We start from the raw sequence: 12120 nt of genomic DNA on the forward strand, positions 1-12120 counted from the left end.
ACATGGTGATTCCTAATTCTTATTAGTTTTACTTTAGCTTGTGATGGTTTTGTGTTTTTTGTTTTTTTTTGTAATGTGGACACCAATCTATTAGGAAGTGAGCTCAGTCCATTCATGTTGGCCACCAAACTGTAGCTTTTCTAACGTGCTGAGATCCACAGTGATTTGACTTCCCCAAGTTTGAGTTTTTTTAATTAAAAGTCTTTGCCTTTGTGCTCTGATTCTACTGAATATGAAAAAAGGCTTCTGGGGGCTTGATTCTTATTTATATAAAGGGCTCTATACAACATTCTGGCAGTATAAAAGAGACCTTAGTGCAAATGAGAATCAGGGTCTTTGTATTTATTATTTTTTTTAGTGAGCCTTTATTGTCTGAACTGAGGAAATGTTGCTGAAACAAAGGAGTTGCTGCACTCGGAAGTGATTATATTCAGATTTTAATACCACAGAGATCTCCACCTCACTGAGGCCCAAATAGATTTCAAAATATGCAACAAGAGCCCAAATAAGGAACACAACAAAAAATAGAGACGAAAGCTTCTATGATGACCTGAATAGCCCTTGACAGTTCTGCCCCTCTGGAACAATGGAACTATCAACCTCCAGGGTGAAGTTTGTATGGGCTGGCGACAGGGCTTTCTCAGGGCCTACCCCACGACTGTGGAATTCACTACTGCTGGACCAGAGAGACTGATTCACCATTGCTCTGCACTTTTTGTAACTATTTACACCAGTGCAGATTTGGTTTAAAACACAATCATTCTGCTCTGGTAGCATTCTCACTTTGTACTCACTGCAGTGCTGTAAATGACTACAGATGGTGCAGGGTAGTGGTGAATTAGACCCTAAAAGTAAACACAAACCTCATTTCTTTCTGGTCCAAATGTAAATCCCCTTTTTTTATCTATCTAAAGTGCTTGTATGGAATCTCTCAACATAGTTTCTGAGCACTTCACAATCTGTAACATGTTTATACTCAATACACCTGTGAGATAGGGAAGTGATATTATTCCCATTTTACAGATGGAGAATTGAGGCACAGAGGTTAAGTGACCCAAGCAAGGTCATGTAGAAAGTCTGTGGCAGAGCAGGAACTTGAACCTAGATCTCCTAATGCCTAGGCTTGTGCCCTAACCACTGGACTACCCTTCCCCTTTAACTGTACTTTCCTGAATAGCAACACAGAGCATACGTCTTATATTTAAATTAATTACTTCAACCATCCCTCATATATCATTGCCTCTGTAAGGGACAAATGCAGAGAGAACACATGATCAACATTAGTCACCTTGTTTATTTTTAACATTGGAAGGTATTTGGACATCACAGTGAATGTTGCCGTACAAGAACCTGAATAAAATGAAACCAGGCCGATTTCTTTAACATAAATGATACTATTGCATTCATCCCAGGATCACAGAACCCTTTATAAACATTAATTATGCCACCTAACACTCTTATGAGATAGATACAGGGTAGTGTAATTTTAGACCATTTTGCAAATGGATCAACTGAGGCAGTTAGCTGGAGAGCTTAAGTGACTTGTGTACTCACACAATCAGTGGAAGAGTTAGGAATAGTATCCAAGAACCTCGACTTCCTGTTCCCTCCTTTAAACACTACCCATTTCCTCAGTTTCATGATCCAACAAATTTCATGTTAATGATGTACAGTAAGTAACAGTGGGAGAATACCAGATTTGCATGAGACAGGAAAATTTTAATCTAAACTAAATGAATGAGTCATATGCATTAAATGACATAGTCAAGTACTTCTAGGGGCATACACACAATATTTTCAGTTAGACAATCTTCTGAAGCTTATCTTGCCACTCCTGAGGAAGAATGTCATTGAATTTATACACTTTCCATAGGCTAGTTTGAATCACATATGGTAATAACAGCAAAATTTATAGCTACTGAGAAGATACCACCATTTTTAGAATTCCCCTAATTTTCTAGAATTCTTCTAATTTTTATCTTGAACCTAAAAAGTTGATTATGGGGAGCATTTTATAGTATTTCATAATTTGCATAGAGACAATGCAGGTGGAAAGTGACAAGAATGTATACGAGCAGAGGCTTTGGGATGATAGGTCAGCAATTGGTGGACAGCAGATGACTAATCTTTTTACTGCAAGCCTAAAACAATCTATTGCCTTGATATGTAATGCCTTAAACACTTTTGATAAATATATTGTTGTTGTGTATTGCCCCCTACAAAATTTTCATTTAGGAACCCATCAGAACCTGAAGCCCAATGTGATCATTCCTTTGAGTCATGCCAAATCACCACATGAAGGTCTTTGGCTTTAGTTGACAACTGAATGAGAAGTAAATGGCTCTCATCGCTCATGGGTAGAGAACAGATGGCAGTTTTGTAAGAGTTCAGGAGTGAATTTTGGGGTCCTGTCCAAATTCCAATTTGGATGATTACATTCTATTTACCTAAATTCTCTCTGCATGTTCAACTAGATATCATGTTCTTCTTCACTTCCTTTCTTAAACTGTTCTGAAGTGTTGCTGTGTGCTATTAGGCAACTGCCAAGCTTTCCTCCTGGGGTTGTTATATTTCAGTCAGAAGTGAAATTATCCCTGGTTATTTAGATGAAAAGTGCTATAAAATTAAAGATAGTATTATAAAAATTATTTTTCAAGGTTAATTTACCATGTTTCCCTTCTCTTTGTTCTTCACTCATTTTCATATTTCACCTTTTGGGGGGGGAGGTGTTCTTTATCTATTTTTTTCCTCATTCTTTTTAGTTTCTGTTTTCCATTAAACTAATTTTCTACAATTTAGTCATTTAAAAAAATGTTCACACTTTTTCTTTCAAAGCACCCATTATTTATTTGCTGTGCTTTTTTTTCATCTAGTTTTTTACAAGGTATGGGCAACAATTCATCAGTTGCAAGTTACAAGTAATAGGGTAGCTTATCAGCTACACAATTATCAGAGGACAGAGAGGGGTGATTCCCTCTGACATAGGGTGACCAGACAGCAAATGTGAAAAATCGGGATGGGGTGGGGGGTAATAGGAGCCTATATAAGAAAAAGACCCCAAAATCAGGACTGTCCCTATAAAATCGGGACATTTGGTCACCCTACTCTGACAGGATCCAAGACCGAATGGAATAGCATGTAAAATTTTTTTTATGGTCATGCTTTTCTATGGATATTCTTTGTTCTGTGCTAAAACATGCACATATCTTGGGGAATGGTGAAAGATGGGAAAGAATAATATTCATCATAGCATATTTAACTATATCACTTCCTTTTAAACACTACTTCAGTGCTTTTCATCTAATTAGACAGAATATGTGTGCAACAGGCTGACAATATTTGCCTGAAATACCCTACTCTTTTATTAGATGTTGATTCTTCTGGGAGGCTTAAGGGAGTTTGCTGAGACAGGTAGCTCAATGTCCTACATGGATGTGAGGCTGGGATGGAGTTAGAATGGCTGTCTATAAAGAAAGAAACTAGAGTGTTGACTGTGTAATCCTCAGGTAAGAACCCTTGGCTAGATATTAATTTTATGTCATGTCATCTCATGCTAATCTTTTTGTCAATAAAGCCAACCCAGGAAGGGGATTAGTTTTTTATTCTAAACCATGTGGGCTGAGAGCTGAGAATGTATGTGGGCTGAGACAGAGGAACGAAGTTATACATTAGAGAATAATTGATACATTTAAAATTAATATCTTTGGGGTTAGAGATCAAAGATGGGCACTTCCCAGTTGTACTATGTACATTATAGCTAGTGGAGATGAAGTTCCTTCTGGAATGTGGACTTCCAAGACACTCTGTCCTTTCATTGTAATCCTTCCACCGTCTAAGACAAAATAGTAAAGGACTGCCACATTCACATGGAGAATATAATTCTTGCACAAAGAAATAGCATAATATTTTCACTTATAAATAATATCGTCTCCCTGCTGCACACATTGAAGGAAAATAAAATTCAAGTATACAGACAGAACACCTACAACAATATGTTCATGCAATTAAAGAAAATGAACAGTACTTCTACAACTAAATATTCCAAACACATGTCACTTTAGCTTCTAGCTAAAAGAACTGATCATCATTTGAGACTATGAGTTTCTGCTTGAGCCATCACAGGGAAGCAGTTTTTGGCAGATTCTATATCAATACTGACCTAAACAGATGATAATATATATTGCAAAAGTTGAGGAAAAGCCACCTAATCATTGCCATTCTTGAGTCCAATCAATGCCTGCTATTTTTGAGCTGGCTGGCCTGCTCAGTCCTACTGCGGAAGATTTCTGACAGATATTTGGCAACATTGATGTCTGAAAGCATTAATGCCCAGAGAGGAAAGTAATTAAAAAAAAATCTCGGTACTTATATCCCTAAAATACTGGACCTAACAGATGATTGAGGGAGGAGTAACAGAACAGGCATAAAAGATCACTGATCTTTTGTCTATCTGGCCTGCTGGCTCATCTAGTCCAACAAGTATGGCATCCTGATGCCAACAGTAGTTAATACTTGCTTTACAATACAATGCTTTAGAAGAAGATATTTTTCCCCTCTATGCCATCCCAATAATAAGGATGACTAATTGTGCAATATTGTAGATAGGAGAAAGAACCTTTCTTGATCCCACAGGGAACTAGTGTTCTGAAGCATGAGATTTGATTAGCAGCTTGTCCAGTTACCAATACTGTAAGCAGTCATGAAATTATCCAACCCTTTAAAAAAATCTAGCCACAATATTTGTCTTGATTACCTCCTCCTGTGGCATTGAATTCCACATGTGAAAATACCATATTGCTGGAATATGTGGAAGAGCCTAAATATATAGACTTTATATTTTGTAAAGAAATATTCTCTTTCATTTGTTCAAAACGTACTGCCTTTTAATATAACTGAATGTTCCCCTAATTATCTCATTTTGGGTCAGAGAAAAGGAGAAACTGGTCATTTCTTACTTTATCCTTACTAATGTTAATGACCCCTCTGAATTATTTTTCTTTCCAGCTAAAAACTCCTAAAATTGTGCAATCCCTCATCAAATTACACTCATGTTGCTTAACACCTTCATAGCACTTCACTGGACCTTTTTTATTCTCAATTTGGAGGATATTTCACGAGACACCACTTCATATTAACTGCCTCAAACTCCTAGCTAGATCCTTTGCCATAAAAAGAGATTACTAATGTTTATTATGATTGCCCTGTGCACTGTCAGCAGAATAAATAAACTAGGGAGCCAATATCCCAGATGCTGGCAAATATGGCAAAGTAATTATGGGTGTATTGACTGCAATATAATATCATGTGACAAATGGAACATATTCCATGGATTACTCAACATGATAGTAGACTGAAACTCATCTAAGAAGTAATAATAAGAACCGCATTTCATAAACAAATCTCAATGTACTTCAATAATTTACCATCACAAAGCTCTTGTGAAGTGTGCATTATTATATCCATACTACAGAAATGTAAACAGAAGCACAGAAATTACAGAATTCACACTGGTTTCACAGTGAGTCAGTGAACAGATGGGAACATAGCCAAAAAGTATACTGATGTCTCATCCCTCACTTTAACAATTCGACCACACTGATTCACAACAACTGGATTACACACAGGGAACACTTTGTCAAAAGGACAGGATCTTCTGAAGCTGGATCTCACAGCTAAATCAGTAGTTATAACAATTATTCAGACTCTGATGGAATTACATGGAGCAGAACAGAATTTGGCCCAAAGATACTACCAACGGGAGCATTCCTCCAATAATAGGTGGATAAAGGGGGCGTATGCCTTTCCCCCTTTTATCCCAATGCCAAGAGTATTAGGTAAAGAAAGAGACAGAAATATTCCATTGTACTAGTAACACCAACAGAGTTTGACCACAAAACTAGCAACCCTGTTCTCTATCATTATGTTTAGAGGGATACTGGGCAACTGAACTCTGGATATAATAAAGAGATGATTCCACCCAAATGAGGCCCATTTCCTCATAACACAGAGGACTGAGTCCACAACTTTTTATGGCTGTAATCTCCAGTCTAGTCCAATGATACTCAGTGCAAGACAGGGGAGACAAAGGTGTTTTTAAGCCCCATTCATGCTCCCAATCTTTGTGGCTGAGATATTGAGAGGACTGTAAGCTCTTTGGGGACAGGGACCACATCATTCCATGAGTTTGTACAGCTTCCAGTACAATGACCTACTTCTGACTGGAGTCTTTGGTTGCAACTGTAATTCAAATAGTAAATAATTATAGGAGGAATTTTACAGCCTGGCCTCCTAAACTAAGACCGCACATACAATGGTAAGATCATATTTACTATGTGTATTAACTTGTTAATCTGAAAAAGATTTTTAACATGCTGGCTGCTACTTGGTTTTCTTTTGCTGGGCTTGCTGTATACACTGCTTCCTTTAACTCTTCTGGCTGTATAAAAGTCAGCTTGTTCATTATCTAGTGGAAGAGCACAACCCCAATCTGTTCAACGAAAAACAATACTTAGCCAATTTTTTTCCCAAATGAACTCTACCCCAAATTGCTCTGACTGTGCAAGCCCTTATTCCTCCTCCCCCTTACTTCTCCCATTGCAGGAGCCAGTGTGAATTGCATTGAGCCATTACTCAGAGTGATCATGTGTTCCTCACTCTATCTGGTTTTCTTAAAGTGACATAATCAGATAGATTACGTGCAAAATATATGTTCAATTTTAAAAATGGGTTTACAGACTAACAGACTTTTTTTTAAAGTTTGAATTAAAACAGGTAATGGGATTCTTTTTTTGGTGGTTTGTTTTAGATTTAAATATTGTTGTGCACTAGGGCTAATTCTTCCCTTTCATATGCATGTGACTCCTACTGGCTTCAATGGGCATTTTGCATGCATATCTAATATAAGGACATAAATTGGTCCAGTGTTTGCAACTCAGATACTACAGCATTAGGCTGGGTCCGTGAGAGCCTAAATGTGAAAGTTTCTGTGGCACAGACTATAAACAAAAGTGATATCATTAGTCTAGTGTCATTGTTCAAATGGAGTAAAATGCAAAAAGTGAACAACAACTAAAAACTGAGAGGAAAATTAGATTTTCAGTTTTCCAGTCTCTCTCACTGGCTAGCTAAGTGCATTGAGTTGGATCCACAAAGGGACTCAGGCATTGTAGTGCTCAGCATCACAGAGCCTAATTTTTAAGCACCTAGAAAACCTGAAGAACACACTGTGCTTCACAAAGCCTGTATTAGAGACCTAGGTTCTCTATATAACGAATGGGGAAAGATTCATGTCTTAGAATGGGACCCACAGGGAAGGAGCTGCCAAACTAGCCAACAGGCCACACCAACCAGAGAGGACAGATGGGTGGTCCTGTAGTTAAAGTGCTGTAATGTGGTAGTGGCGATTAAGGTTCAAATCCTAGCTCAGACAACTTTTGGGGAGGGAGGGATAGCTCAGTGGTTTAAGCATTGGCCTGCTAAACCCATGGTTGTAAATTCAATCCTTGAGGAGGCCATTTGGGGACTGGTTCTGCTTTGAGCAAGAGGATGGACTGGATGACCTCCTGAGGTCCCTTCCAACCCTGATATTCTACAATTAAATCCTGAATCTGGGGTTTAGGTTACTAAACACATTTGATCCCCGCCCATCAGGCCAAACTAATTCCTGGTGTAACCCTTGCTGATTAGAGTCGAGTCCCAAATGGGGGAGGGGGTGTGTGTTAACAGACTGTGCACATCACCCCACACTGTGCAGGGCATCATTCACAGTAAGTTGTTTTTTTTTTACAGCCTAATTAAGGGCCTGACACTTCTGGCACCTCGCCCCAGAACCAGGCCACCCGTACTCGGACCAAACACCAGCTGCAGCCAATGGGCATAACCCACCATTTGTCTTTCCCTTAAGGGGCCAAGGCCTGCAGCCCCAGTGTATGGCCGTGGGACGCTCCCTCAACCAGACCCCGGCTCCCTACAGCGAAGCGAATGAGCCTTTCTACCGACTCGGGCACACTAACAGGAGGAAGCAGCCCGCGCGCGCACGCTCCCAAACGGTGGCCGAGCCACGTGGGCTCCGAAGAGTTAAAGGGGCGGGGCCTGAGGAAAGGAGGGGGCGCGCTCGCGCTCTTTGGCTAGAGCAGCTGTTGGGCGCTCGGCAGAAGCTCAACCGCTGCCCCTGGTAGCGCTCACGCGCCATAGTGGCTGCGGCCGCGCGCGCTGTGAGGGAGGACGGGGAGTCTGTGCTGGAGCACGAGCGGGCAGCGGCAGGAGCTGCCTCGGCTTTCTGGGCACTCCCCCCTCCCCCGACTAGCCGAACCTGAGTTTGTAGATGGGGCAGAGCTGTGCCCGCTGAGGAGGAGCCGGGGTCAGCCGGTGAGTGCCCCCCCCCATGCGGTTGGGTCGATGCGGGATGTTGGACGGGGCTGACGGTGGGGGGAGGGGGTCCTGTTGCTATTCTGGTTTCTCTGCGGAGACCCCTCCGCCCCGCTGCTCTGCGCTGCGGCGGGAGGCTGTACCGCGTGGGGCCAGCTGGCCGCGGCGTTGCGAGGCGGCTCCTTTGCCTCTGGGGGTCGAGTCACCCCGTGTGTGAGCCGCTCGCACGCAGGCCCGCCCCGAGCGAGCCACATACCTGCGGGGGAACATGGCAGCGCTGGGAGGGCGAGCGGGTTTGCTTTTGCCCCAGAGGTGGGGATTGATCATTCGCCGCTGCTGTGTCCCCAGCGATTGTCTGGCCTCTTCGGATTATCTCTCCCTCCCCAGCCCCCATTCTTTGGTCTCCTGGAGATTATCTGTTCCCGTCCATCCTCCCTCCCCAGGAGGATTATTCTCCCTACACTGCCTCCCTTCTCCCCCTTTCTGATCCCGCGTTGCCCCTCCCAGGGATTATCTCCCCTCCCTTCCTGCGGGATTATCCCCGATCCCTGCCTGGCGTTCCTTCTTCCCCAATGAATTATCTCCCTTCCCCTCGCTGCAGTCCGCATTGAGATGAAGGAAAGAGAGCTGGTTTTGATCGGGGAGGAGAGTGGGTTGTAATTGCCACAGGGCTGTCACCTTACTAGGTTTTGTACTGGTAGTATAGGCTGATGGAAGTACACGGGTGGGGGGAAGTAGGGGGATACATGGCAGAGTTAGGGCTGCAGTGTGTGTGCTAAATGCAGGAGGAAATATCCAGCTTCACCAAAGCATTAATGCTCTTGATGATGTTGCTGGTGAGAGAGAATAAGCCAGCAGTCTGGTATTATGCTTTATATAGGCACACATGCACTTTCTTGTTGGGTTCTGGAGTCTCCTTTTCAATCATTTATTTTTGGACAGTGTCTTTAGAGAAAATACCTAGCCTCCAGTTAATTTAAAAAAAAACCTCATCAAATACAGTAGTAAGGTAAAATTAAAACGCGAAGAAGCTACATGAATGACATTGCTGTTGTGCAGAATCAGCTCTGAACTGAATATTTCTCTTTCTTGAGGCAGTTGATTGATCACTGGGGAAGGGGGCAAACATCTTGCACTGGGACCCTGGTGTATGTGTATGGACTAGTGTTGCAGTGACACTAATTGAGGGGGAAACAAGCTTGCTTAATGGAGTAGCGATGACCCTTTATGTATTGCTCCCACTTGGGTCAGACCACTCATCTCTTCTCTATCTCCAGTTGCTGAACATGGGATCATTGAATTGGAACTGCAGAATTTCCTATGAGCTCTGCAGCTCAGGGCCCAGGATTACATCCATTAAACTTCCCTTGACTTGGCTCTGGGAGGAGGAGGGGCCAAGGGAAATTGAGGAGAGGCTGGGTGGTTATAAATAAACATCTAGAGGAGGCTTTGAACAAATCTTGGTGTGTTACTTATGAACACACAGTGTCTGTTAAACTAGTTGGTTGTCAGTAGTGTCATAATGTTTCCTTTTATTCCTGCTATGGTGGTTGGCTTTTAACACTCCTAAATGTTCTTAGATTAGCCAACATTTGTCGCTGGATACTGTTTAGAAATGCCATAAAGAAACTTTACATTTTAAATAAAATGTTGATTAATTGGTAGCTAGTTTACTAACTGCTCTTTCATAATCTTAAAAGGCTTTTAAGAGAAGACCAAACTGACAAAATTTAAAAGAATGTTGAGTACAGAGGCTGTCTCTCTGCCTTCCTATCTGCTTGAGCCTGGGTATTGCACCACATAAACATAGATTATATGAGATCACGCATTGCTCAGAGATGTCTGCAGTGTCAGGGCACAATGTCATGAATAAGGCTGAAGTGTCAGTATTGGCTTTGGATTTCTGTGGCTCTGTTGTAGAGGAGACTCTCTCCAACTTTTGTAACATTTTATTTTCAAATAACACTCCTCCAACATCATCTTGAATGTATTGAGCCTTCAACTCCTTTGAATTCAGCGTGCTTCCATAGGCCGCAGATCCTACAGATCACTGCTGTTTCGGTTTATCTCGTCAAGAAAAACGTAACATAAAGGTTATTGCTAGTTAGACCATTACAGCTCCTTCAGAGCTGTATTTGTTCTGTTGCTATATTTGTGCACGAACTGTGTGTACCAAAAATTTCTGAAATGATTTAAAAACTGTTGTAGAATTTGTGCAGTAGATCATTTTCTAAAGAAAATTACAAATTTTTTTGCCAAAAACAGAAGCAATTAATTTAAATAATGGACTAATCACTGGAACCTTTTCAGTAAAAATGTAAATTACCAAAGTGTGCAAATATCGAACTGTTGGTGCGGATGTGGAAAGGATGAACTTTTAAAGATGACTTTTTTCCAAGTAAGTTTTGGATTTAAAAAATTGCCCTTGGGCTAACTCTATATCTAATGGTTTGGAACAGAAAACTTGGGTGAGTTTGAAATGTGCAGAAATCTAGAGAGCATCATTTATTATTGAATGCCAGGACTAATTATAATACTCCCCCACCACAATAGTCCAGAGTGAAACTTGCCCATATAAGGATCTGAACCTGCAAAGTTTAAATACCATTTATAAGCATCTTCCAGCTCTGTTAGTGGCATGGGACAATCAAGATTCAACTGAGAATATGTCCCCATTGTCCTAGCCTCTGTACAAATTCAGAGTAACATCGTTCCTCGCCCAAAGCTGGCAACATAAATAGGGTAGCTGTAGAGTGGGAAGGTATACAGGGATGCAGAGAGATGACTTGGCCAAGGTCATACAGCAAGAAAGTGGTGGAGCTGGGTATAGAACCAAGGTCTGACCTGTCCAGTTCCCTGGATCCCATTGCCTCTCTGTACAGGCTTGCTCATTTAAAATAAATAAAGATTTAAATACAAGTCTCTACCCCTACAGGCAGAGAAGTGAGTTTTTTTAATAGTTGAGTGTCAGTAGTACCTATATAACCATAACACTTAGTTGTTGCAATAGTAGTTGGAATGTGCATGGTGCTGTACCTATATATATATAGAAAGAAACAATCTATGCCCCAAAGGGCTTGCATCCTATGGACTAAATGGGAGAGGAATGCAAGATGCAAGCAAATGGTTGAGGTGATTGGCACTAGTGTGTTCCACTTCTGACTTGTTCTATATTGTGGCAGTTTCTTTGTTTTTTATTAAAATACATAGTTTCTAAGGAAGGGATTTGAAAAAGTAAAAGGCAGTGGCCAAGCAACTGGTTCAGGAATGTCATTCTATGCATAGGGGAGGCTCTGGAAGAGATTGTCAAATGAGGTAACAAGATTGGCATCAAGAGTTGAAGAGGTTTTTTTTATATATAAAAGAATAAAGTTGTATGTATAGGGCAGGGGTAGGCAACCTATGGCACGGGTGCCGAAGGCGGCATGCGAGCTGATTTTCAGCGACGCTCACACTGCCTGGGTCCTGGCCATCGGTCCGGGGGGGCTCTGCATTTTAATTTATTTTTAAATGAAGCTTCTTAAACCTTTTTTTTAAACCTTATTTACTTTACATACAACAATAGTTTAGTTATATATTATAGACATAGAAAGAGACCTTCTAAAAACGTTAAAATGTATTACTGGCACGTGAAACCTTAAATTAGAATGAATAAAAGAAGACTCGGCACACCACTTCTGAAAGGTTGCCGACCCCTGGTATAGCGAATAGTATAGTTGCATAACTTTGAAGGTGGAAAGTTTGAATTTGTGG

At 41.2% G+C, this 12120-nt stretch overlaps 1 protein-coding gene and 1 long non-coding RNA gene across 5 annotated transcripts in view; both read left to right on the forward strand.

The window, feature by feature from the left end:
• LOC115645751 overlaps nucleotides 1-12120 on the forward strand; it is a 952243-nt gene that overhangs the window by 120385 nt on the left and 819738 nt on the right. The gene's annotated exons all lie outside the window — the stretch shown is intronic.
• Nucleotides 8295-12120, forward strand: part of MPP6 (membrane palmitoylated protein 6) — a 136168-nt gene continuing 132342 nt past the window's right edge. For 2 of the 3 annotated variants that reach the window (XM_030550796.1, XM_030550799.1), the window contains exon 1: nucleotides 8295-8367. The gene's annotated coding sequence lies outside the window, so the exon portion shown is untranslated. The remainder of the gene's footprint in view (nucleotides 8368-12120) is intronic. The other variant, XM_030550797.1, reaches the window with a different exon arrangement.

This window comes from Gopherus evgoodei, chromosome 2 (genome assembly GCF_007399415.2).
Source record: "Gopherus evgoodei ecotype Sinaloan lineage chromosome 2, rGopEvg1_v1.p, whole genome shotgun sequence".
NCBI classification, from domain to species: domain Eukaryota; kingdom Metazoa; phylum Chordata; order Testudines; family Testudinidae; genus Gopherus; species Gopherus evgoodei.